This window comes from Eschrichtius robustus, chromosome 14, assembly GCF_028021215.1.
Source record: "Eschrichtius robustus isolate mEscRob2 chromosome 14, mEscRob2.pri, whole genome shotgun sequence".
In the NCBI taxonomy this organism is placed as follows: domain Eukaryota; kingdom Metazoa; phylum Chordata; class Mammalia; order Artiodactyla; family Eschrichtiidae; genus Eschrichtius; species Eschrichtius robustus.
The window spans coordinates 24,092,308-24,117,489 of NC_090837.1; the positions used below are offsets into that span (position 1 = coordinate 24,092,308).

The 25,182-nt window shown below is 47.5% G+C and overlaps 1 long non-coding RNA gene across 4 annotated transcripts in view; it reads right to left on the reverse strand.

Moving 5' to 3' along the window:
- The window catches only part of LOC137776261 (uncharacterized), a 370,431-nt gene that overhangs the window by 67,673 nt on the left and 277,576 nt on the right, over positions 1-25,182 (reverse strand). For all 4 annotated transcript variants that reach the window (XR_011076189.1, XR_011076182.1, XR_011076184.1 and 1 more), the window contains one exon: positions 11,693-11,879. This is a non-coding gene — a long non-coding RNA (uncharacterized lncRNA). The remainder of the gene's footprint in view (positions 1-11,692; positions 11,880-25,182) is intronic.

The window sequence follows — 25,182 nt, forward strand, 5'->3', positions numbered from 1 at the left end:
ACTATGACTCTAGACCCACACTCTTAGCCCACGTGCCATCTTGGATGACACGGCTGTTACGTTTTGAATCACACCAGAATCGAGGTTGGTGTGGGAATACCAGAGAGGTTAACATGCCACTAAGGGCCTGAATGTCTGCTAAGAGACTGGCTTTCATTCATTCCTGCATTCGTGCATGTAACAGAATGCACTCAGACGCTACATGCGCCAGATGCCCTGCTAAGCGGTGGATTCAGGGTAGACCAGCCAGAGACAGTCCCTGCCCTCGTGGGGCTCACAGTCTAGTTAGAGAGATGGATGATAAATAAATTACTCCAGATGGGTCTGTTACGGGGGACTCAGTCTTCATCCAGAATTCCCCAGGCACCCTGGTGCTTTACCTGGCTGGACTCAGCCCCTTGCTGGGGGAATCCACTGCCTCTTTGGAGTAAAGTAACACATACAGATGCTTGGCAATATACCTGGCACATAGCAAATACCCAATGTTAGCTGTAATAATAGTAAAAAATGCTGCCACTACAACTTACATCATTGACTTCTTGGACCCAGAAGGACAACTTCAGGCTTATTCCTGTTCAACTTTACCTTGTTAAAGTCAGCACATAGCTCTGCCCACTCATAACTCCTCAAAACAAACACCCTCTGCCCTAAACTTGATGACTAGTGGGAAAGATTTGTTCTGGGTCCTTTTTCTCATGATTCTTCTGACCCAAGTCTCCTTCACCTCTGAACTTGTTTCAGGGTGCAGCCTTGGCCCCTACATTTATCTACACCCAGTCCAAGGCTTCACTTGGATTCATCTGAATGTGACTGTGGACCTGGAAATGTCATTTGCAACCAAAAGGTAAAATAAGTATCCCTTTGGAAGGAAAAGAAATACCTTAAACAAGCTAAGTTAACTCTAACACGAGCCCTCACCCTTCCTAGGTATCTCCTGTGTGAACACGGGTTATCGCGTTTTTTCCGTCTATGGATGCCCCTTTGAGCCCTGTTGGTCTCATGGTCCTGTTTCACAGATGAAGAGATGGGGGCCACCAAGGGACATGATTTGGCCAGCAGTAAGTCCTGGCCTGATGTGTGATGAGTTTGTTCTCAGTCACAGCAGCTCCACCTGCTTGGAGCTGGAAATCTCATCAGGCAGGGTTTCCCTTGGAGCCCCTACCTTTCCCGGGCCAGCACTTGCAGGGGACGCTATAAAAACAGCCTCTCACAAGGTGCTTCAGAGTTTCTGCCTTCCGGCCTTGCTCCGGGCCAGGAAACCCTGAGAAGACAAATGCTGCTGGGCCTTGGCTTGGGTGGGAAAGTTTTTCAAAACTCAAGAAAGCATTTCTTTTATTTCCCACCCTCACTTCAAGTCAAACCAGCTTGAGTTCTTCTCACCTGCTAATGAGAATTCCTGATTCTTCTGCTTCACTTTCTCCAGCGAGTCAGGGTGTACAAAAGGAGTTGTGGCCACAGCTGCAGGGAAGTCCCAGGCCCAGCACTTCTTGAGCTCAAATAATGTATGGGCCTCTTTTAAGAAGTGAAAATGAAGAGGTCCCTACTATTGATTTAAGTCACTTTATTTTAAAATTGACTTAAAATTGACACAAATGTAAGTCAACATATAAACTTCTTATATCTTATTTTTGTAGGAAGCCCCTTCACCTTATAAGTATAAACATAACTATGAAACCACAGAATTTAAGTTATCAACATTATTTTAATATGGCAGAAGATACTGCTTCCTTGAATCTAAACCACTTATGCCAGGTCTAATATAGAAAGATGGCATTCTAGATCTGCTTCTATATATAAACTCTATCAGTTGGGAATGGCAATGAGGACTAATAAAATGCATCCAGAATGACAATGCTTTAAATGAGTTGAGGTTTTATTTTTCACTTGTGTCAAAGAAATGAGGGAATGCCTAGTCTTTTCTATACTAACATCCTTAGCACATGGTCACCTAGTTCAAGGTGCCTCATAGTCACAATGTGGCTGCTGTGGTTCCAGCTATGGCATCTGAGCTCCCTGCAAGAAGAAAACAGAAGGAAGCATGCCTCTCAGGTACATCTACCCTTTTTAAAGAACCTGGTCAGAAATACCACCTAATGACCTCAGCTTATGATGCATTGGCAAGGGAATGCATACCTAAGGGAAGCAAGGAATGAAACCTTTTAGCTGGGCATATCAGCACCTCAGATAAAAGAAGGGGCCTGTCACTAGGGAAGAAAGGGAGAATGGACTTCGGGTAAGAGAGTAACAGTGGTTGCCACATTCAAGGTCTGTTGGCTTGTATACTTCCGAAGCAGAGAATGACTTTTAGGATTGAGGTGCTGTCTAAAATGGCAAACTTTACTTGTTAGCTCAGGATAATCAGACCTCACATTTAACTCAATCTACTGATCTTAATGTTGCATCACTTGAGTAGACAAGATGGTGGTCAGCTTTGCATGAAACAGATTTTCGAAATCATTTAACGAGCACCTAGTACAATTCCTGCTGGCATCAGGAACAGAGAGAGGTCTTCACTGTGTATTTCCTACCACCTTCAGTGTCAGTGAATGACTGCACATCAGTCGTGCAGAACTAGGGTCTAGTGACACGTCCACTCACATGTGAGTCTCATGCTACATTGTGGGGCTGAGACTCCTTGTTCCTGAAGACCACCGTGCTTGTATCTGGCACTTGATGAGGCAACTCTGCATCCTACCCTTAAAACACCTGCAAAATCTTCATTGGAACCACACTGTGAGGCTGTTTGGTCTTTACGCAGCAGGCTCACAATTGTGAAAGCACATAGCAATCCAGGCTCCGAAGTCCCATAGAAGTCCTTGGTTATAAGATGATCATACAGGTTATAAAGCATTTTTTCCAGGTTATGATATAAATGAGAAAACAAAGACAAGTAGGGAAGTGGACACTTTGGGGTATATTTGTGGGGTCAGGTTTGGGAAACAATGGCTTCTGCCACCAGGCAGAGAGTTTTAAAGGGGCCTTACAGCCCATGAGCCTGTACAGATGGCTCACAGCAGTCATTTGAGAGGTGAGGGGGTCTGTGCCTCAGAAAGGGCAAACCACTTGATAAAGGTCACACAGCTTCTGAAGATCAAAGATGAGGCTCAACCTTGCTCTGGTTCAGAGCTGTACAAGGCTGGGCTCTGAAGCCTTCTCTGACATTGCACCTGATAGCCAAGGTCCTGTAATTGCCACTGTTATTCTTGTGGTCCCCAAAGCAGAGGAGACATTCCTTCCTCCAAAGACCCTCAAGCATCAGACAGAGACTTAGAGATGATCCACATGAAACTGCCCATTATACAGATGGGAAAAGTGAGTCACTGGTGGGTGAGAAACTTTGAGTAGGGAAGACAGTGACAAAGAGGAGGCTGTTTCTGAAGGCCAAGGTAACGGTCAGAAAACCAGTAGAGTTCCAGGCCTTGAAGGACCACATCAAAATCAGGCAGAGGGTAACCAGGAGACATCAGGGAATTCACTGTACATCACTATGGGGGAGTCTGACCACAACTAGGTAAATAAGCAATTAATATTGTTATTAATATTATTATTATGTGTGGCAGCAGCACAGTGTCTACGAAAGCCAGCTCTCAACAAGTGTTATCTGTTCCTATGCATTGTAATGTTATTCATCAGACTTCCTAGCCCCATGCCTGGCATTATTAATATTGATATTATTCACCACACACCCTGGCTCCTGGATGTGCTCCACGAATACGTGAATGAGTGAATGAATGAATGGTTCTGTCCCAGTTGCTGCAGTCCCTACTCTGTTCCCCAGGCTGGATCCCTGTCTGCCTCTCCTGACGCGAAGGCGCTTTTTACATCACCAGCACGAATCGGACTCCTAATCCACCCTTCTTTGGTTTAAGAGTCATTACAAAGTGCTTAATTAAGTAAGCCTCACTTAATCACCAAATGTTTGCATGCAAAACAAGTTCCCGGGAAGCGGGGGCACTTGACACGTTCTGTACAGAAATAATTACGCTGAGCAGGGGGAGTACGGCGGGCCTGGACACAGAGCCTCGACATTTCATTTGAGAGCCTCGCCCATTCATCACGAAGGGGAATTAAAAGGCTTCAGCTCCAGCAATGTGAGAACTCCCACATTCCAGCCGGATGAATCACAGGAGGGGGCCACTATCTGGGCATCTAAAGGTGCAGAGCAGGAGCCGGTGGGGAATTTGAGGGGCAGGTGGGGGGGCGTGTGGGGCTTGGGGGAGGGGTGCACGGAGGCACAGGGAGCTGCCACCCACAGTCCAGAGGATGACAACCCCTCCCCGGGGCAGCCTTTGGTCTCTGCTTCTAAGTCCTGCCTTCGATAGGGTTTCATTTGCCCTCCCTCTTCTTTCAGGATGGGGTTTGCCAATTGTAAATTGATTTGTAGAGCCTGGTGGAGGTGGCGGTGATATGTGTCTATGACAGCCTGTGTGCCGGCTTCTATTTCCTTTCTTGCCCGATACCTTCCTAATCCAGGGTTTCCCCTCAAGCCCTGGATTAGTAGGTACAAGGATGAACTTACTTTTCTTATCTCAATGGCTGTATGTCTACTTTAGTATGTATTAAGGTAAAATAAATAGAGCCAGCACCTCAGCCTCTGATTTCGTGGGTATTATCCAATCAGAATTGTTGTAAAGGAAAATAGTTAACTCTTTTAAGGTAGAACAAGGATGTGGCCAAAATCAAGAAGGACGGACACACGCGTGTCTGAGATTGAGAACCCTTTCCTGACACGATTCCCCCCTCTCACTGTATGTGTCACAGCCGGGCTCTTGTCCCTGGGCTGTCAAGGGCTCTTACCAAGACCATTTTGCAGATTAAGAAACGGAGCCTTGGGAGACATGAAACAGCTTCTCTCCTCTCTTCTGGGATGGTGGTGGCAGTATCATAAGGTCAGGAAAAATTGTGAATGACGTTGATACAGGCAAAAAACGAAATAAAAGATGGCTGGATGTTCTGCCTTGCACAGCCCTAGGGGTTATTGTGCCTTTCACTGTCGTTGAGCTATTTTATAACTCTAAGTTAAAAAAAAAAACAAAACTGATAGTAATACGAATGACTCATGCCATAGAAATGCAGATGCATTTTGTCCAGCGGAATGCAATTGATTATTGCCCTAAAGTTATCGACCAATTTTGCATCTCCTTGTAAATTAATCCCAGCCTTTCTGATTGACTGTATATGTGTGTGTTGTTTGAAATCTCCTTTGAACCAGTTGTGCCATCTTTCTGGTTCCCTCATTAATGAGTTAACTACACTCTTCGACACATGTTCATTTTGTAATTGCACGAGAGTCGTGATTCTCGCTTTACTTTAAAATTATCCTTTAACCATATCCACCCAATAAAACCCTCCTCCTTGGTGTTTCAGGAAAGGTCTAATCAAATAGGCAATGTGAGGTGGGGTGGAGGCAATGTGTCTGGACGATATTTTGAATCTAAATTGCTGGGCGTATGTGTGTGTTTCTGTTTCGGTGGACAGTGCATCGTTTCTGTCTTCCCATCTTATTCCAGCTGGTCACCAGCTCCGGTGTCATCATTTGGGGGTGGGCAAAGCCAATGCAGAAAACTGAACAGGATCCATGGTTTCCTGGTGTTTCATATCCAAGACCCTGGCTGTGGCAACACCCCGGGGGTATGGTGGGGACTGGGCATTCAGAATATCTGTCCAAGGTTATGTTTTCCTCCAGCCCAATGGGATGGGGGCTGAAAATAGAAATTAAGTTGATTTATGGAAAATAAACAGCTGTGACATCTCACACACTCCTGAGCTGGTAGGCAGGACTCAGACCTGACATAAAGATGGCCAGGGTAGCCTGAATTTGCTGACGGCTCTATACGCAGTGTTTCCTTTAAGCCTCACCCTGCCACAAGGTGGGGCATACGGTTAGCTCCGTGTTTGTGATAGAAATAGGGATCAGAGAGAGTAGCTGATTCCCCAAAACCACATGGCAAGTCAAAGATGCCAGCCTGAGCCTGGAACCTTTGCACAGAATCACAACCATTAGCAGCCTTAGCATCCCCAGGGGCATTTGCTGAAATGCAGATGCCAGGGCCCTCCTGCACTGAGATTCGCACTCAGTGGGTCTTAAGGAAGGTTCCAGGACTCTGCATTTAATCAACAACCAGGTTACTGCAGATGCATAACCAGACATGGGGACATTGGGTTAATTCCAGTGCACGAAGGAAAACAAAAGTGTGAGATTAGAAGGTGTGTCAGAATCACATTGTGAACATTGAGAGGGAAAAGAAACTTCCAGCTGGGTCCTGGAGGGACCAGGAGACAAGCCAAGGTCATCAGAAACACCCAATAGTCAGGCCTGGGACAGTCTGGGATAAGGCAAGAAAGTCATCGATTCTCCAAGCTGGAAGGACTCCTAGAACCTTCCTATTTTACAGATGGGGAAACTGAGGCCCAGAGAGCAAAAGGGACTTGCTTAAGGCTCCACAGCTGGTAACAGGCAGGGCAAAGGCTGGAACTCAGGCAACTTTGGCTCAGTCGGTCTTAGTCTCAGCACTTAAGTCTATGAATACCCTGGCTCCCTCTTGCCTCACAGGTGTGCGATCCACACTGCTCCCAGAGCCCACAGTGGGCATGAGCTCCATTCACCCAGAATGGCAACCTGTACACACTGCCCCCCTTAAAGGCCACCTCCCTTCCTCGCCTCACTTCCTCTCTTCCCTAAGGGTGCTTCCGGAGATCACCTCCCAAATAAACTCCTTGCACAGATTCCTTGTCTCAGGGTCGGCTCCTGGAGACCCCCACTTGTGATAGAGCCCACTATCAACTGATCAAACCACATCCATATGACCTGCAAGGTCCAGACTCAATCTTTAAAATATCTCCTTACCCTGTCTAGAGTGTAGAATTCATCTTCTTAAAATATAGAGTGGATTATGACACTCTTGTGCCTCCAATTCTCTCTCTCGCAAGGACAAGCAAACTTTCTGCAAAGGGCTAGCTATTAAATATTTTTGGCTTCGTGGGCCAGATGGTCTCCCTTACAGCTACTCAGCTCTGCAGGTGGAGTGTGAAGTCAGCTGTAAGCAATATGTGAGTGGCTGTTTTACAATAAAACTTTATTTACAAACACAGATGGCCATCCTGAGGTCCAGACTGTGCTGAGCGACAGGACCGGGCCTCTTGTTGTATCACTCATGGTCTTTCACACTCTTCCCCCGCCCACCCCTCAGCCTCAGGTTTAAATATTTGTTGGCTATCCACTGGATGCATTCATAACCCAATATAGGCTCTGAGTATGAGAGCTTTTAGAATTTCTCCTTCTGGGGAAAACTACCAGTTACTCCACAAAACAATCAGATAGTTTGGTTAAACAAAAGTTTTTTTCCCCAAGATTGAACTACGGTGCTTGGTGGAGATCCACTGTCTCTCTTGGTCTCATACCCTCATCTGCACTAGCCACAGAACCCCTCTCTCCTGTGGGAAACCTATGCCCAGTGGTCCTGATGTGGCTGGCCCCACTCCCAGCCACAGGAGCCACACCTGACCCAGAGCTGGCCAATCAGAGCTAGCTTTTCCCCAGGTCATGTGATGCTTCAGGGAGAAACCCACGACCCAATCTGGACCAATGAGAATCTTCCCTAGTTTTTGTTCTCCTGATGGGCTTCCAGGCAAGGGGCATCTGAGTCCAGAGAGGCTGATGGCCATCCCAGCCACCATTTGAGGCCTATTTGAAGAATGAAGTCAAGAGATGGAGAGAGAGGGGAAACCCTCATGGACTCAGGCAGTGACAAAGCACCTACTATATGCCAGGCTCTGAGCTAACTTCTGGTGACCTCAGGATGAGTCAAACCTGGTGGTCCCTGCTTTCAAATGGCTCAAAGATTGGAGAGAGAAGGAGACAGGTCAACCCATAATTACGTTTCACTGTGAAAAGCTCTCTGACATGGAGAAAGGTCTAAGGGAGGGACACTAAAACCCTGGGCTGGCCAGGATGCTTCTTGGGTAGGCAGGGGCCAGACCTTCTGGGAGTTGTGTTGGTAGGCACTGCAAGCCCGATGTTGCCTGAGCTGCCTTTGGGAGTGCTCTCCCAGCTGCAGCTTCGAAGTTGGGGCCAGTTTCCTGCACACCCCACTGTCCACCTGCGGCTCTGCCCGTCCTCTCTCTGGCTCCCCCTCCCTCTCTGAACCTGGCTTTTGCCAGGAATCCAATAGTTGCCACTGAGCTGTGACCCTCAGAGACTCCTCCCTAGGCTGGGAAAGCTCCCTGGTGTTGCCAGGAAAAAAGACCCGGGTGGGGTGCCTGAGTGCAGGACGGAGGTTATGGGGGGAACAGATGCTTCAGCCTACGAGACAGGAGAACAATTAAGATGACTTTGGCTCTGATTCCTGGAAGGAGAGGCTGCCCACTTACCAGGAGACATGCAGAGGGAAGAGAGGGCTCAGAGTCTCTTCCAAACTTGGTCATCTTGCTTTGAAAGCAACTGGGTTTGCTCAGCCTTGGATTGACGGAGGAGAAACTGGGGGAAGGGATGTGGGCTTCTTGGTTGCAGAGAGGGTGGGGCATTTGGGGCTAGCTTTTTTTTTTTTGGCCTCAGCATGCGGGATCTTAGTTCCCCGACCAGGGATCAAACCCGTGCCCCCTGCAGTGGAAGCGCAGAGTCTTAACCACTGGACCGGATGGCCAGGGAAGTCCTTAGGCTAGCTCTTAAGCAGAGTTGGGGAGAAACCAGGGAACAACTGAGAACGCAGCCTCTTCAATATAACCCCCTTGAACAGAGATTTGCCAGGTAGCTGCTGGTGCAGAGTTGGAAGACTTGAATTCCAGTCCTGCTCTGTGACTCACCCTGGCTGCCTTTGGGTCCCCCACTCCAACCCCCAAATCACACACTGCCCTTGTCAGTCATCATTGGTCTTAGACATTTGTCATTATCGTGGCTCGGCTGGCTCATTGTGTGTCTCCCTCCTTGGCTCTGAGCTTTGTGAGGGACCCCAGAGCCCAGCATTCAATATTTTCTAAATGGATGAATAAATGATCACAGGGGACACTCTGTCGAGTTGTAGGTACATCACTCTATTTCTCTCGGTCTCAGTCTTCACATCTGTCACTTGGGAACGATGATCCCTTTGGTTGTTTGGGCATGCCCAGTGCCTAGCTGGGCTTCAGTGTGTGATGGCAATCAAGTAGTACAAATGTCTCTGTGGACACCAGCACTGCAGAAGAGGGCACACATTTTTTGTCTTTGAAATCAAAAGGAATTTGGACACCTTGAAGTAGGCTCTCACTGTAGCTCTCATCTTCCCTTTGTTTCTCTACATGTACTGAACCCCTACTCACCATGGGCACTTTCCAAACAAACAGCCCCAGGTCAGGTGCCCAGGATGCCATGTAGGACAGAATTTAGCATGCATGCCATTTATTAGCAAGACTCTTTGGATAGCACTTGTGTTGGGGAGGGAAGAGGGAAAGTGGATGGAGGAAGAAGTTGAACCTTGATGCAGGTAGGACAATAGCCTGGGTCAGCTCCACAGGCAGCCCTGGAGCTAGGCTGGCCCTTTGGAGTCGTGCAGGCCTATACACCCTGCAGTGATCGGTCCTTGGATGTGACCTTGGGAAGGTGGGTCTCTGGAGCTGGGTTGTCCCTGGCTGACAGCTGCAGCTGTTTGTTGACAACGGTACCCCAGCCACTGGGGATCTGGGCGGTTCCCCATGGTGCCCACTGCACAACTGTCCCCAGAGGTAGGTACCGTTATCTCCACTTATGGATGATGACACTGAGCTCATGTGGATGAACCATCTCGCCCAAGGACGCACAGACAGGAAGTGCCTGCCTCCAGAACCGCCCATCTCTCTCACCGCTGCCCCGGTGGTGCTCAGACCTGCGCCAAGCAGCCAAAAGCACAAACCCCACACCCAAGTCACTTCCCGTCAGCTGGCAGGCCTGTCATCCAGCACCTCTCGGTTTTGCCTGAAGCCCGCGAGGCGAGGTGGCTTCCCAGCCCGAACCCATCCATCCGTTTGTGTTTATTCTGTGCGCAGCCAACAGCTGCCGGGAGCCGGGGCTGCCAACACACTGCGCCTTCAACATGCATCTCTCCACCCATTTCAGAGAGTCCTCCTCTGCTAGCTTTTCTGGGAAGCCTAGCTTCCCACCCCCCTTTCTCCTTGCCAGTAATGTGGCTGGATTTCAGAGGAGCCCCAGGATGGGGGGGATCTGGAAAAAACAACATTCAGGATGTGGTAGGGGGCGGGGTGAGGAATGGCTGCAAAGATCCTTTGGATTCTAGCCCAGTTTCATTTTGATTTTTTTTTTCCTTTCTTTTTACCAACGCATAGCTGTATAACATTGCAGGATACGGGCAGTGAAATGTCTGGGTTTACTGGTGTGGGTTTGGAACATGGATTTTTGAGTAATGCAGCCTGGGGTTCTGATCTGTGTTTTGCAGTGTGACCCTGACCAGGCGTCTGTGCTTCTCTGAGCTCCTGATTCTTCATTTGTGAAGTGGGTTAATGATCTCAACACTCGGGTCCATTTGGAGGACTGAATATGAGACTGTTAGGGGAACTACAGCAGTGGGCCTAATAATTACATCATAAATGAGACCTAGTATCAGTATTACTCCACTGTACTTTCTCCTATAGGTTGTCAATGGACCTGTCCTCCACTATTCCCAATACTCAAGTTGCGATGGTGCTTTGCAGCTCACCTCATGGCACTTCCATCAGCCTCGAAGATGCTAGGCTTTTTCTCCAAGCCACAAAGCAGATCTCTCCTTGCCCCTTCCAACCACCCCAAACTGACCAATTCTACCCATCCTTCAGCTCTTTGCTCACACCTCGACTTCCCCGAGGACAACGGTTGGCAAACTCATTCTGTAAAGAGCCAAACAGTAAATATTTTAGGCCTTGTGGGACCCATGGTCTCTGTTGCCACAGCTCAACTCTGCCATCATAGCTCAAAAGTGGCCGTAGGCAATCCATAGACAAGTGGGCACGGCAGGCTTTCAATACAGCTTTATCTATGGACTCTGGCAGTTGAATTTCCTATAGTTTTCATGTGGCATGAAATACTATTTTGACTTTTAAAACAATCATTTAAAAACGTAAAAACCATTCTTAGCTTGGGAACTGTACAAAAGGAGGCAATGGGCCGGATTTGACCTGTGGGCCATAGTTTGCTGATCCCCGCAGGCTACATTAAGGGCCCTTCATCGAGGCTTCCACAGTGTCCCTGAGTTACCCCATCACAGCACCGAGCAGGGGTCGTTGAATTTACCTGTTAACTCCTCAGCAGACTATGAAACACAAGGGAGGCACCAGATCTCAATCACTGCTTAAACCCTCAGCACCCAGCACACAGTAGGTGCTCAATAACTGTATGTCACACAAGCCCATGAGGATAAACAAACGCTTTCAACATCTCCATATGGCACGTTTTATAAGCCCCACTTCACAGATGGGGAAACTGAGCCTCAGAGAGGGAAAGGGATGATCTCAGTGTCACACAGCTGCAAAAAATGACTCACCTGGGACTCCAACCTCCGAAGAGAGAATGAGAGAGACAGTTAGCCTTAGCTGAGCAATTACTATGTGCCCGACACAGTGCCAGGGGCTGTGCGTGCATTACATCGCCCCCAGGTTACTGTGCACCCACTGTGTGCCGGGACTTACTGACACTGCTGGATTCCGCACAGCCAGAGCTCTAGACGGTGACCTCACGCGGCAGGAACCATACCTGTCTTGCTCCCTGCTGGGTCCCCAGAGCCTAGAGCAGCACTTGGCACAGAGTAGGGGGTTCAAAGGTCATTCGTGGCACAATGAGTGTCCACCCCAAGCCAGGCCGGGCGCCGCGTCGTTCAATTTCCGTATGTAAGTCCACCATCTTCTGTCACCATCTCCCAGGAGTGCAACCTGCAAATCAGCTGAAAAGAGAAATTGACTAGATTTAAAAAGAAAGAAAGAAAGAAAGAAAAAGAAAAACAAAAAAGCAGTGACAGCCGCGCCAGCCGCAGCAGCATCTGCTGAGTCAGAGAGGTTATCCATCCGCAATAATCCATGGCTCCTAATGGAGCGATTTCCCTCCTCCAAATACATTAATTAATAAAGGCGTGCAGACGAAAGGACAGCCAAGGCAAAGAGGCCTCCGGCTGGGAAAAGTCGCCTCCCCGAGACCGATGCCCACATCTGCTGCCGAGGCGGGAGAGACGGGCGCCAGACCCCAGCCTCCGCCAAGTGCGCTGCCGCCCGCGAGGCCCCTACTCCGGAGTGGGTCCAGCGTGCACGCCAGCTGTCCAAGGCAGGCCCTGGCTCCCAGGGGCCCCCGACGGTGTGTTTGATTCTCAACCCAAATCGTGCCCCAGCGGCCGCTCCGTTAAGCAGGCCCAAGTGGCAGGAGGCCTCCGTGGGAGAACTGGGGGCCTTTATCGCTCGCGCTGGCTTGTTGGCGGAGCCCCTTGGCCGCACTTCACAGGCGCCCCGTGGAGCCCCCTCGGCGGAACCTTCGCGAATCCCACTTGTTGACGGCGGCCTTGTAGCAGGATTTAATGGTGGAATAATATTTACACAGCAAACTCCTCTGGAGGTGTCCTAAACATCGTAAAAGGGATTTTCGGAGCTTAATGAGCGTTAGTGAAGTCAAGACAGGATAATGTGGCAACTGGTGACTCTAATCTGATCTGGCACCTTCTACGCAGTAAGACTTAGTGGGCGGGACCATTTGGAGAGCTGGCGAAAGTCGCTTTTCCCCTCTGCTTCCCCTCCTCTCCCCCTGAAATCTGTAATACAGTTAGCAGCACGTGGCCTGCGGTGGCCGCATCTCAGCTGCTGTAGGTGCCAGCAAAGCCCAGGCTTAGGCCCATGGGTCCATCGAGGGACTTTTTAACAGGTGAGTGTTAGGGAAGGAGTGGGCAGTGGGGGAGATAGACCTCATGACGTTTTCTTTCTTTTATCTGAAGGCAGCACAAAACTTCTAAGCATTAAAAAAAACAAAACAAAAAAAACCTTGGATTTTAAAATGTCGATAACAGATTCAGTTTCGTGCCTGTGGGTCAGAAAGGCCGCAGCCACAATCCATTCCTACATCTGAACCAGCAGAACTGCTCCTGGGAAGGTGAGCAAGGCATCAGATACACAGGCTCTAGAGTTGTCGCTTCAAATCCCGGCTCTGCCATCTCTTGGCTGAGTCACTTCCCTCTCCAAACCTCAGTTCTGTCATCTGTAAAATGGGAATGATGGGCCGTACCTATCATGGGGCAAGAATGTGAGTCAAATACATAGAAAGCCTAGCACTGGAGCTTACATGGAGTAAAGAGGTCATAAAGACGAGTTTAAAAGTCTTTTCTGACCTCAGTTTTCTCATCTGTAAAATGGGACTGCTGTTACCTCTAAGAATCAAATGAGATAAACTGGCACAGTCTAGCTTGGATTCAGATCTAAGAGTCCAGTTCCCAAAGCCAATTCCTGTTACGTCCTTTTTGCCTTCAGTTCACTGTGACTGACTAGCATCCGAGAGGCTGCCATAGGGAACAAAGTCCCCCAGAACTGAGAATTCATTCCTTCACTTCCCCATAACCACAGTCAGATCCTGAGCTCGGCATCTTGTTGATACAGGAAGGGAATCTGTGCAGAAGCAACGGCAGACTGTGTTGTCTAGGACTTGAGAACCAGGGAGATCCTTCAGAGGTCTCTAGGTGGGTTGCTCTGGTTACTGGGAGTTAAGCAGTTGCTTGGTGTTGTGAATTTGGGGGTCCGAGCTAAAGGCAGTAGACAGCTCTGACCAGTGCAGTTCTGCATTGGAGGGGGCCTTGTGAGCTCCAGGCTGACCCCTTGGACCCACCGGGGAGTCCTCTAGGCCTATCCTGTGGTGACTAAGCCTGGTTTTGAATCTTCCCCTCATTAGCTGTGTTCCTTTGGGAAATCGACTTACCCTCTCTGACCTTCAGTCTCCTCATCCACAAGAAGGGAAAAGGAAAGTTCTCATCTCATAGGGTTCCTGTGAGGTTTGAATGGGAAGGTGTGTATAGAGATCCTGGCATAAAGTATTCTTCACATCAAGGACTCATGACCCCCACTATCCTCAAACCTATGAGCTTAGAGCCTGAGATTTATAAGAAAGAGCCAGATGTTCATTTACTACTCTCAATTTAGAAAATCCCAGAGAAGGCCTCTGATTGGCCTCTCCCTGTCATGCAACTATCCTTTAGCTTACAGGCAGACCTCAAGAGATATTGCAGGTTCGGTTCCAGACCACCGTAATAAAAGCTAATATCGCAATAAAGTAAGTCACATATATTTTTTTGGTTTCCCAGTGCATATAAAAGTTACGTTTACACTATACTGTAGTCTGTTAAGGGTGCAATAGCATTGTGTCTAAAAAACAATGTATATACCTTAATTTAAAAATACTTTATTGCTAAGAAATGCTAATTATCATCTGACAACACAGGAACAGCCACAAACCTTCAATTTGAAAAAAACGGAGTATCTGTGAAGTTCAATAAAGTGAAGCACAATAAATAGAGATATGCCTGTAATTGCTGCATCCAAAGGGCTGGCTGTGGTTACATTATAAGGGTTTTTAATCTTAAGATAGGAAGAGTGGGTGCATTTTCTGGAAGGAGAGAAATAATAGTCACTGAAGACCATTTCAGTGGCTCTGTGACCACGGTTAAATTTCTAAACATTTCTGAGTTTGGTATGAGGTCTGTAAAATGGTTGAAAAGATGTCTACTTTCTGTTGAGTTGTTTTGAAGATGAGGCAGAAGAAACCACGTGGCACAATGCCTGGCACATGGTCCAGCTCAATAAGTGTTTGCTGAATCCGTATCAAGCCTGTCTTGATTGTTGGTACTATTAGTCCCAAGGCATCTTTAATGATTAGTAATCATATAAGAATAAGGAATAATTTACTCAGTCATCAGTTATCCTTTTCCAGGTGTTCAGAGACAGAAAAATGCAAGTAGGAGATGAGTTTATATGTACGCTTTAAATTTCTAAGATTAATTTATTTTTCATATCATTGGTCTAAAAAAATCAAATGGGAGTGGTGAAGCTGATGGATTTTGTATTAAACTTAGATGGGTCCACCTTTTTCACTAACATTTTACTCTAAAAAGTTTCAAAGACAGAAAAGTTGAAAGAAGTTTATAGCAAACTTTTTATGAAAGTTTATTAAAAGTCTGGAACTTTATATAAAGTTTATATCCTCCACGTAGATCCCACCATTAGCATTTATATACTCACTTTATCGTGTCTATCCATCTATCTAACCCTCTATCCATCCATTAATTCATCTTATTTTTTATGCATTTCAAGAAAACATTTCAGCAATGCAATATCAATATGTGTTTACAGTTTTTATGTAAAAAAGTATATGAATGTATTGAAATGCATAAATTGTAAGTGGGGCTGACACTGAATTTTGTCAAATGCAAAAAACTGTGTGACCCAAACCTCTCACCCCTCCCCAGAAAGTTCCCACAGCCCCTTCCCAGTCAATCCTTGCCCTAACCCCCAGGGGCAAGCATTGTTCTTATTATTTCCCACCATCTATTAGTTTTGTTTTTTCTAGAACTTTATATACGTGCATACAATTTGTACTCTTTTCTGTCTGGTTCTTTCATTGAACATGAAGTTTTGGAGACTGACTCATACCATTATATATATCAGTAGTTTGTTCTTTTTACTCTTGTGTAGGACTCCACCATGTGAACATACCACAATTCATCTGTTCATTCTCCTGTTGATGGTCATTGGGCCATATCTAGTTTTGCTTTAAATAAAACTCCTATGAACATTCTTATACAAATCTTTTTGTGAACTTGTTTCATTTCTCTTTGTAAATATTGAGTTGAATTTCTGGGTTATAAGGTAGGGGGTATGCTGAGTTTTATAAGAAACTTTATAAGCTTTTTCCTAAAGTGGTTATACCATTTTACAGTCCCACCAGCAATGTATAAGAGTTCCAGTTGCTCTACAACCTCATCAACATTTGCTGTTGTCAGTATTTTTAATCTTAGCCAACTTGTGAGTGTGCAGTAGTATCTCACTGTGTGTACAGGCCATTTTTTTTTCTTAACCAGAGCCAAGTTCTCATCCATTTCATAAAATGCCTGAAGTGGAAGGACCCTTATTTTACAGATAGGAAAACTGAGGTCTAGAGGGGAAAGAGATTGGGCCAGTATTTCCCAGTTGTGTTAAAGGTAAAGCTAGACTAATAATTCAGGCTTCTGACAACTGATCCGGGGCTCACAATAAGAATATGTCATTAAGTTGAGCACCTACTATGTGCCAGGCACTGTAGCAGACTCCCTCCTATTTACTATTTAAATTATTTCATTCAGTCATTCATCTAGTCATTCAACAGACACTCACTAAGCTGTTCCCTGGGCTCTTCAGGTGCAGAAACAAACAATGGAACCATTCTGGCCTCCTCCAAGGAGCTTACATTTGAGTACACGAGAATCTTTAATCCTTAATCAAAGCAGTATTTTTCCCACTTTAGACACAGTAAGACCTACATGCATTAACGCAGCAAACGTGCTTTCTTCAGTGTAAAGGGGGCTGCTGCAAGTACTTTGGGAATCTTGATTACTAGAGCAAAGAGGGTCCTAACTCCAGAAAATATGTTTTTTTACTCCTGTCCATTTTGTTTCCAAACTTGGGCCATTGCACACTACCTTTTCCCCTGGAAGGGTTCTGCTGAGTGTCCCCTGAGGCAAGTTAGATGTCCAAGAGCCCAGTTCTCCATCTGATGGGAAGAAAATCCTCACAGAGAGAGTGGGATCTTTTCTCAACCTTACTTACTCACAGAAGGCATCTGGGGTCCAGTGAAACCTGTTTGTTTTTTTCCTAAAGTCCACTGGGAGTGGATTTTTAGTCTAAGGAAGAGCACCATACAATTTTAAAAGGAGAAGAGACCTTAGATATCGTGGCATCTAGGCCTGGCCCTGCCACTCGCCCCCTCACTACTTACTCAGCCCGTCTCTGAGTAACAACTCTGAGTCCTTATATAAACTCATTCTTGGTCCAGAGCTTTGTTCAAGCTTTTTCTCTGCTAAGAGCATTCTGTCCCCTCCCCACCCTACCATCCCCTTTTGCCTGAAAAATTCCTATATGTTCCTCAGATCGCAGCTTAAATGACACCTCCTTCAGGCAGCCTTCTTTGATTACCACCCCCCCAAGCTGGGTCAGGTGGCTTTCTTGGGTTCCCACTGCTCCTTCTGCTTCCCCTAACAGCACTAATCACTGCACTGTACAAAAGTCTGTTCACTTCTCTCTCCCCAAGGAGAGTAAGCACTGTGCCTGATTTCTTTACCATGAATTCTCGGTGCAAACACAGGGCCTGGCACATAGTAGGTGGTCAAAAACTGTTGATTGAATTATGACTGAACCCAGTGGCTTCCACACCCTCTCAGTCTCCTCTCAGATCCAGCTTCTTTGCACACAAAAGTCAACCTAACAGCGGCTGATGCATCCTGGCAGGTATCCGGTTCCCTTCTCATGACCGTCCCCCTCCTGACTCATTTCCCTGTTAAGCAAGTAAGACCCCAGAGGGCCCTGATCAACACTGTCAACTTCCTGAGGCTGCACCATTTTAAGAAAAGTGATGGGGGAGCTTGTTTCTGGAGCCTCCTGCCGTGAGCCCCATAAGATAGAAAGACAGGGATAATACAGTACATGCCAGCAGCTTCTACCGCAATGTCATAGCAAGGATCCCAGGTGAAATGCACAGGAGATGTAATTACAGGTGAGGAGGATTATGAGCAGATAGGAGCCACAAGCCACTTCCCCTCCCCCTCACTCCCAACCCCAGCTGCCCTCCAGGTCCTCGGCAAGCTGGTCAGGTACCTGGTTCTGTAATGAGTTTAAGGGTAAAAGATGGATGGAGCTCAGTTGCTGGAGAAACTATGGCCCACATTCTCTATTAGGGAGAGCACATTTCAACTGGGCCACGTTCTCCAGAGAACATTTTCTGGTGGGAAAGCCCTTCTGCTTCTACTTGCTCATTACAGTCCCTCTGTGACTTCGTAAACTGTACAAATGAGGAAAATGAGGTTTGAGACCCAGAGTAGGTGTCCCTGAAGTCAAAAACAGCATACCAGTTTAGGTTCTATGCAGGAAACAAGATCCAGTCTAGGTGTTTTAAGCAGGATGGGATTTAATACAGGGATTTAAGTGCAGACAGAACTACTGGAAGGAGCAAGTTCTAGGTTAAGCCTCTTGGAATAACTCCCAGAAAATACAGAACAGAGGCACCTGGACAGCCACTGCTGGAATTATGCTGGAAGCAAGAAGCTGCGGCACGTCCAACACCACTGCCTCTAGAGACCCAGGATGAGGGACCAAGACACACGGTCTCTGCTGCAGGAGAGTCTTGCATTTGCGTGACTAGACTTTCCAACAGCTGTGGCCTTGAGCCACCGGAGTGTGGCTTCACATCAGCTTCCCAAATGTCACATCAGTGCCTCTCGTTGGTAGGGATGAATCTGCATCCAGAATTCTAGCTGCAAGGGAGTCTAGAAAGATCAGTGTTGCCTTTCCTTCCTCTCCAAGCTGCAGGAGGTAGAATGGAAATTCAGGGAAGCCGCCCAGAGGACCTGACACATAGACAGGAAACCTGGAACTAAATCCCAGCTCTGCCACCTTCTGTGTGTCCCTTATTGTCACTATGACATGGTAATATGGACAGCCACCTTATAGGGGTTCTGAGAGGGCTAAATAAGATGATGTGTGTACAACTCTCAGTGCAGAGCCTGGAATATCTTAAGTTCTCAACAAAGGGTAGGCAGTGAGACTTTTATCATTACTGTTTTAGAAAAGAATAGTCCTTCCCCCACCAAAAAAAAAAAAAAATCAGGTTACACAACCACAGATAATAATTTCATACTACTTCCGGGAGCAAGAAATCCATGGAGAAATATAATTTGGATGCAGAATTCTTGACTTTCCAGGTCTTTTTTTGGTTTGTTCTTTTACCTTTTTGAGAAAATTGGAAAAGCATACTTTTGGGGGGAAAGCCTATTACATGGTTAATCGCCCTCTGTAGGTCAGCTCAGGGAGGGGAACAAAACATCTGGGGAAGAAAGAGGTTCTCAGTACTAGTTTTCCCAGAAACAGATGAAGGCCCCACTTTGTTTGTGACCACAGACAAGGCAAGGGAGAGGGCAGAACATCTTCGTCTCCAGCCTGTGTTTTGGGAGAATGAAGAAGCGTAAGTTTGTCCCTAGGGAGGGGGTTGGGTCAGCAGAAAGAGGAGAGAAATCAGAGTCAGGCAACCCTGTGGGCCCCGCCCAACACTGATTCCTCTGAGCCGCATCGTGACCCTGGGCAAGTCATGTTCCCTCTTGGATCCTTCACTTTCTCATCTGCAAAATGGGGGCCATCACTTTCACCTGCTGGATTGCTATGAAGACAAGAAGGCAGGTCAGACATTCGATGTTCTGTTCCCCGGTCACTACCCACGGGCCACATCTTCCTGCCAAAGATCAGCAGGATTTGTGAGCTCAGGCCAAGGGAGAGGGTGTGGGGGTAGCCATCCTGGTGGAAAGAAGTCTGCTCTGGGCGTCTCTGCCTCACTGAAGCTGGACCCTATACCTGCAGCAGCCAAAGCATCTTTTCTAAAGAAGCCAACATTTCTTTCTCCCATCAGTGGTGGTGGAGGGAGAAGAACAGAAACTCTCACCAGGCAGGAAGGGCAGCAAGACACACTTTCCTTACGTGGTTTCACAGGGTTAGGTATTAAAATACTTGCTTGCAGGTAACCAGCACCATCAGAGAGTGAAGCCAATATAGGGAAGAGAAAAGCCACACACGGAAGTGGCTGGGTCTGAATCAGAAGATGCCTCCCCCAGCCCTGTCACTCCGGACGCAAGCTGCCAGCTCCCAAGATGAAGGTCCCCACCCTGCTTCAGTGGCTGAAGTCATTAAGGAGCATCCGGGGCCCGTCTTTGGCAGGAATGATAGCTGGACACCAATTTGGACGCCTGAGGATGGTGGCCCGAGAGGACCAACAGGACACAGTGGGGAGGCCTGATCAGCCCACCTGGCAGCTGGACCCAGACCTGGCTGTCTGTACCCAGACCTGGCTGTCTGTACCATATTGCTCACCGTCTGGCAAATCGACAGATTTTCACAAACCAGGTTCCTTTTCACATGCCTGGGCCCTTCCTGTCCAACTGTTCCAGCATCTGTTTCTCTTAAAATGTATTTATTACACCGAGAAGAATAATAATGGGGCCGGGTGTGAGGCCTCGGAGGCTGTGGCAGTGGCCTCCTCCCAGGGCCTCCTTTGGAAGCGATTATATTGGGAGAAATGGTGCAGTGCTCAACCTGGCGACAGCCTGCCTTGGTCACTGGAGTCTGGAGTCACTGGACATTGGCCCAGAGTATGAGGCTGAAGGGGAAAGGCCACGATGTAGTTGGGGGCTTGGACCGGAGTCTATTTGTGAGTAGTGTGGCCTCAGGCAACTTCCTGAACTTCTCAGAGCCTCAGTATCTTCTTCTGTGAAATGGGGGTAGAGCGACAAGATCTCCAAGGTGATTTATTTCTTGTTTTGCCTCTGAGTGCTTCAAAAAGCTCCTGCTTATAGAACTCAGTCTTACTTGGACACCTGAGAATATGCATTTCTTCGTGTATTCATTCATTCATCCATTCATTTGTTCATCAGATTGTTCAACGAACAAGCTATCCTCAAGACACTGGTGATATGATGGTGCTTAAAAAAAATTACCAAAGCCTGTTTCTTAGCACTCAGGTAATTCAAGTACATTTGCAAATAGTCACGGCAACTAGGATTCCTGGGGCTGTTTACCGTGTGCCAGCCATGGCGCTCAGCACTTTACAAACATCGCAGCAGCCCTGTAAGGTGTATCTCTGTCTCTCTGGGGGAGATGGGGGAAACTGAGGCTCAGGAAGGTGGAGCAACTTGTCCAAAGTCACACAGCAAATACACTGACAGCAAGCACATTCGGACAAGGATTTCACTATAGGCTGACACCTTGGGTTCTCATTTAAATGCCTCGGCAGTTACAGAGGTTTGTCACTGCCCCAATTCTATCTGATTTCTACAGCAGCCCTATGGCGTAGCTGGAGAGGAAAGTGGGTCCCACATTATGACGAGGCCCAGGGGTGGAAAGTGGTTTCTCCAAGGTGACAAAGCAAGTCGATGGCAGCACCACCTGTAAACATAATAAAACAGAAACCAAACAACGAACCGAAGCCTTCTACACTCACCCATTGGTTCTCTTACTTAGTAGATACCAGATATAGTTGGTTCCACGATGCACTTATTTAGATTTTACTATCTTTGAATCAGGATTCATCTTACAATGAATGGTGTGCCATATTCTAATTAGTAGCTTGTTTTTTTTTTTCTTAGCAAGACATCAAATAATGGTGCATATTACAACCAATGGCATATTTAACGGAATGAAATATGGTGTTTCCTGAGCACCTAGTATGTATAAGAAGTGTGCTGGGCATTCTTCCCCCTTGTCCTCCTCACTGAGGGAAGAGGCCCCAGGCAAGCTGAGATCCTTAGGGGTTCTTGGGAACACAGATTTTAAGTGCCAGTGTTTGGTTCCATTCACCATGTCCCGACCCTCCAACTCTGTCCACAGAATGGGGTCTGCAGACAGATCCCACTTTGAGAGGTGATGGTGGAGGTGGTAATAACCATCTCCAGACTCTCAAGAGCCCTCACTGAGGGGTCTCTGAACCTCAGTCCAGGCGCTGGGCCCTCAGTCTCCACTCAGTCACCTTCCCAAGCCTCCCAGGTCCAGGTAGACTCAGCGGGGTTGCCAGCAATCTCCACCAGGAACACAGAGGTGGCGATCCCAGCACTGCCCCTATGAGCTTTGGGAATAATTGAGGTGGAATGATTTTGCCAGCCCAGCCACCACTGCTGATTCCTGAGAGACAGAGGAGGGAGCAGAGCAGGAGGAGCATGTGACTGCGGTCAAAACACAGGGACGGGCTGGTTTGCTCTGGGCAGGCACCAAGCTGGGAGCAGAGCAGTGGCGCTGGGAACTGATTGCCCCTGGTAGGAAAATAGACGCTCCCCACCCCCTCCCCACTGCCAGGACTTGGGGGAGCCGACATGGAAAATTAAGTCACAGCACCAAGGTATCTAAATATTTGGAGTACATGTGGGTAATTTACCCCTTCCTGGCAGTCTGTCCCTTAGACAAATGGAGTGGGTAGACATCTTGGGAGAGAGGGAAACCCAGGGAGGCACATAGTAGGTGATCCATATGTGGACGCATCCTTTGGGAAGCAGGCAGAATCGCAGGGTAGAGACAGGAACTGGAAGGGAACGTAGAGGCCGAGTCCATCATATTCTTCCTTTTATAGATGATAGTGAACCATCACAGTCACACAGCAAGTTCCATCACTGGCAAAGTGGGCATGCAATGTCTCCCTTCTCCTAGTATAGTGTTTTCAAGCCCACAGCATCAGAAAACACACACACACACACACACACACACACACACACACACACACACACACACACTGGCTTTCCCATCACAGAAGCATTTCAAGTAAGGGATTGCCAAGTAAAAAATTTCCTAAGATCCTTTATACTTACATTCACCACAGTGTACCATAGAGGAGTAGATCCTCAGAGAAAATAATAGCGGTCATTGACTATAATCAATAAACTCTGGTTTAAATGAAATAACATGTTTCTTTACTGCAGGACTTATCAGAGCATTTAAAATGATGTTGCGCATTCCCAAGCAATAAGTGGGGATATGGATGAAAGGAGGCTCCAAATGGATGGATTTGAGCACCCAGGATATTGTTTTCACTCCATTATGAATTTTCCTAAAATCATTTTTAAATTTTGATTTGTAATGCTAGGATGACAAAGAATAAAACTAAAGAAAAAAACATAGCATTTATTTATCCATCCATTCATCAAGCCAATCACCTATCCATCCATCCATCAATGCAGTCATCCACTAATTAATCAATTAATCCACCCACTCATCCATACATCTGTCCACCCACTCATCTAACTATCTGCCTTTCCAGCCATACTTCTATCCATCCATCCATCCATCCATCCATCCATCCATCCATCCATCCATCCATCCTCCAAGTAGTCACTGATCACCTACTATGTGCAGGTACTGTACTAATACTAGCAGCTTGCCGTGGGAAAGGGGTACAGATATGAAATAGATACACTTCTTGCTAATGAAGGTACTTAGAGTTTGTGAAGAGGAGGCAAGGAGCAAACAGACCCAGCATGTGCTAACCTAACCCACTGTGTGAATTGGCTCAGTTTGGTCCTGACACAACCCTGGCAGCTAGGAGTTCTTACTCTCCCCATTTTACAGACCAAGAAACTGAGACTCAGAAGAGAAACAACTCACCAAAGGGCTCTGGCTACTGAAAGGTAGAATCAGGACACAGACCGTTCTTCCCACCCATGCGCTCCCACTCGGCTTATGTTTAAAGAGGGGGCAAGATAGTTTAGTGCACATTCCGTCTAGTTTCACCGTTTTGTCCACATGTTCAACAAGCAGTTATTGTGTGCCTACTGTGTGTGAGGTGCTCTGAGTGCTGGGGCTACGGCAGTGAGCCCGACTGAGTTTCTGCTCTCAGAAGCTTGGAGGACACGCTTCGTAGCGGGTGACACAGGTTATGCTGGGGTGGGGAGACGGGGAGGTGAATCCCCAGCCAGCCCTGCGTCCTCCTTGCCAGCTGCAGCGGCGGCTTGCTGAGGCCTTCTCTCTCTGCCTCGGGGTCTCAGGGCTGATGCTGAGTTCCGGGAACAGCTGCCTGGGAATCAGCCCCACCGGTGAGACCGTGCCAAGGCCTCTTTTGAGGGCATGAAGGAACTTTCCAGCATGAGCTAACGCAGCAGTGGCCACATAGAAATGATGAGGCCGCCGTCCTAACACTGAGTCAATTACCTTCTCTTTAATTTGCAGCGGCCGGGACCACATTGGAGCCATGATGTCACCGGCACAAACAGCCCCGTGGCATTCTCCATTTATGAGCTGGTCCAGGCCACCCACGGTGTCATCAGTTGACCCAGCTCAGGTCCCATCCCTGGGTTTCAGGGAGGGGCCCGAGGTCTTCCTTGGGCTGACTCTCCTGCTGTTTAGCTTGGAGACGTGCTGAGGATCAGAGTGTGCCCGGCGAGGCTGCTTTGGGGAGGCTCATCTGGACCCATCTGAACTGCCGCCAGGTGGCTAAGTGGGAGAAACCTGAAGCCAGCCTGCCTGGGTTCACAGCACAGTTTTGCTGCTCCCTAGCTGTGTGACTTGGGCTAGACACCTCCCTCTCTGAGCCCCTGTTTTCTTGTCTGTAAAATGAGAATAATTATAGTAATAATGACAGTACCTAATTCATAGAATGAGTGCACGTGTTAATAAACGTCTACTTGTAGAAAGTGCTGAGTGCTCTGGCGCACACAGGCATTAAATGCAGACCAGTTAATGTACTATTCCTGTAGCCTGTTTTAGGTGGGTGGGAGACGGATGTTTCTTCAACAGGAAGGCAGCAGAGTGCAATGGTTGGGAGTCCTGGGAGGTCGCCACCCCCTCTCTGAGCCTCAGCTGCTGCTCTGGGGCGTGGGCACCATAACAGTTCTCACCTTGGAGGGTAAGAGTTTGCAAGGATTAGAGGAGAACACTCATAAAGCTCAGCACAGGGCTCGGTACATAGTAGGTGCTCAATAGATGTGCTTCTTACAACCCAGTCAAACAATGGGCAAAAGACCTAAGTAGACATTTCTCCAAAGAGGACATACAGGTGGCCAACAGGCACATGAGAAGATGCTCATCATTGTTAATTATTAGAGAAATGCAAATCCAAACTACAATGAGGTACCACCTCACACGGGTCAGAATGGCCATCATTAAAAAGTCTACAAATAAAAAATGCCGGAGAGGGTGTGGAGAAAAGGGAACCCTCCTACACTGTTGGTGGGAGTGTAAATTGGTGCAGCCACTATGGAGAACAGTATGGAGGTTCCTTAGAAAACTAAAAATAGAGCTGCCATATGATCCAGCAATCCCACTCCTGGGCATGTATCCGGAAAAGACGGAAGCTCTAATTCAAAACGATACATGCACCCCAATGCTCACAGCAGCTCTATTTACAATAGCCAAGACATGGAAGTGACCTAATTGTCCATCAACAGATGAATGGGTAAAGAAGACGTGGCACATATATACACAAAGGAATATTACTCAGCCATAAAAAAGAAT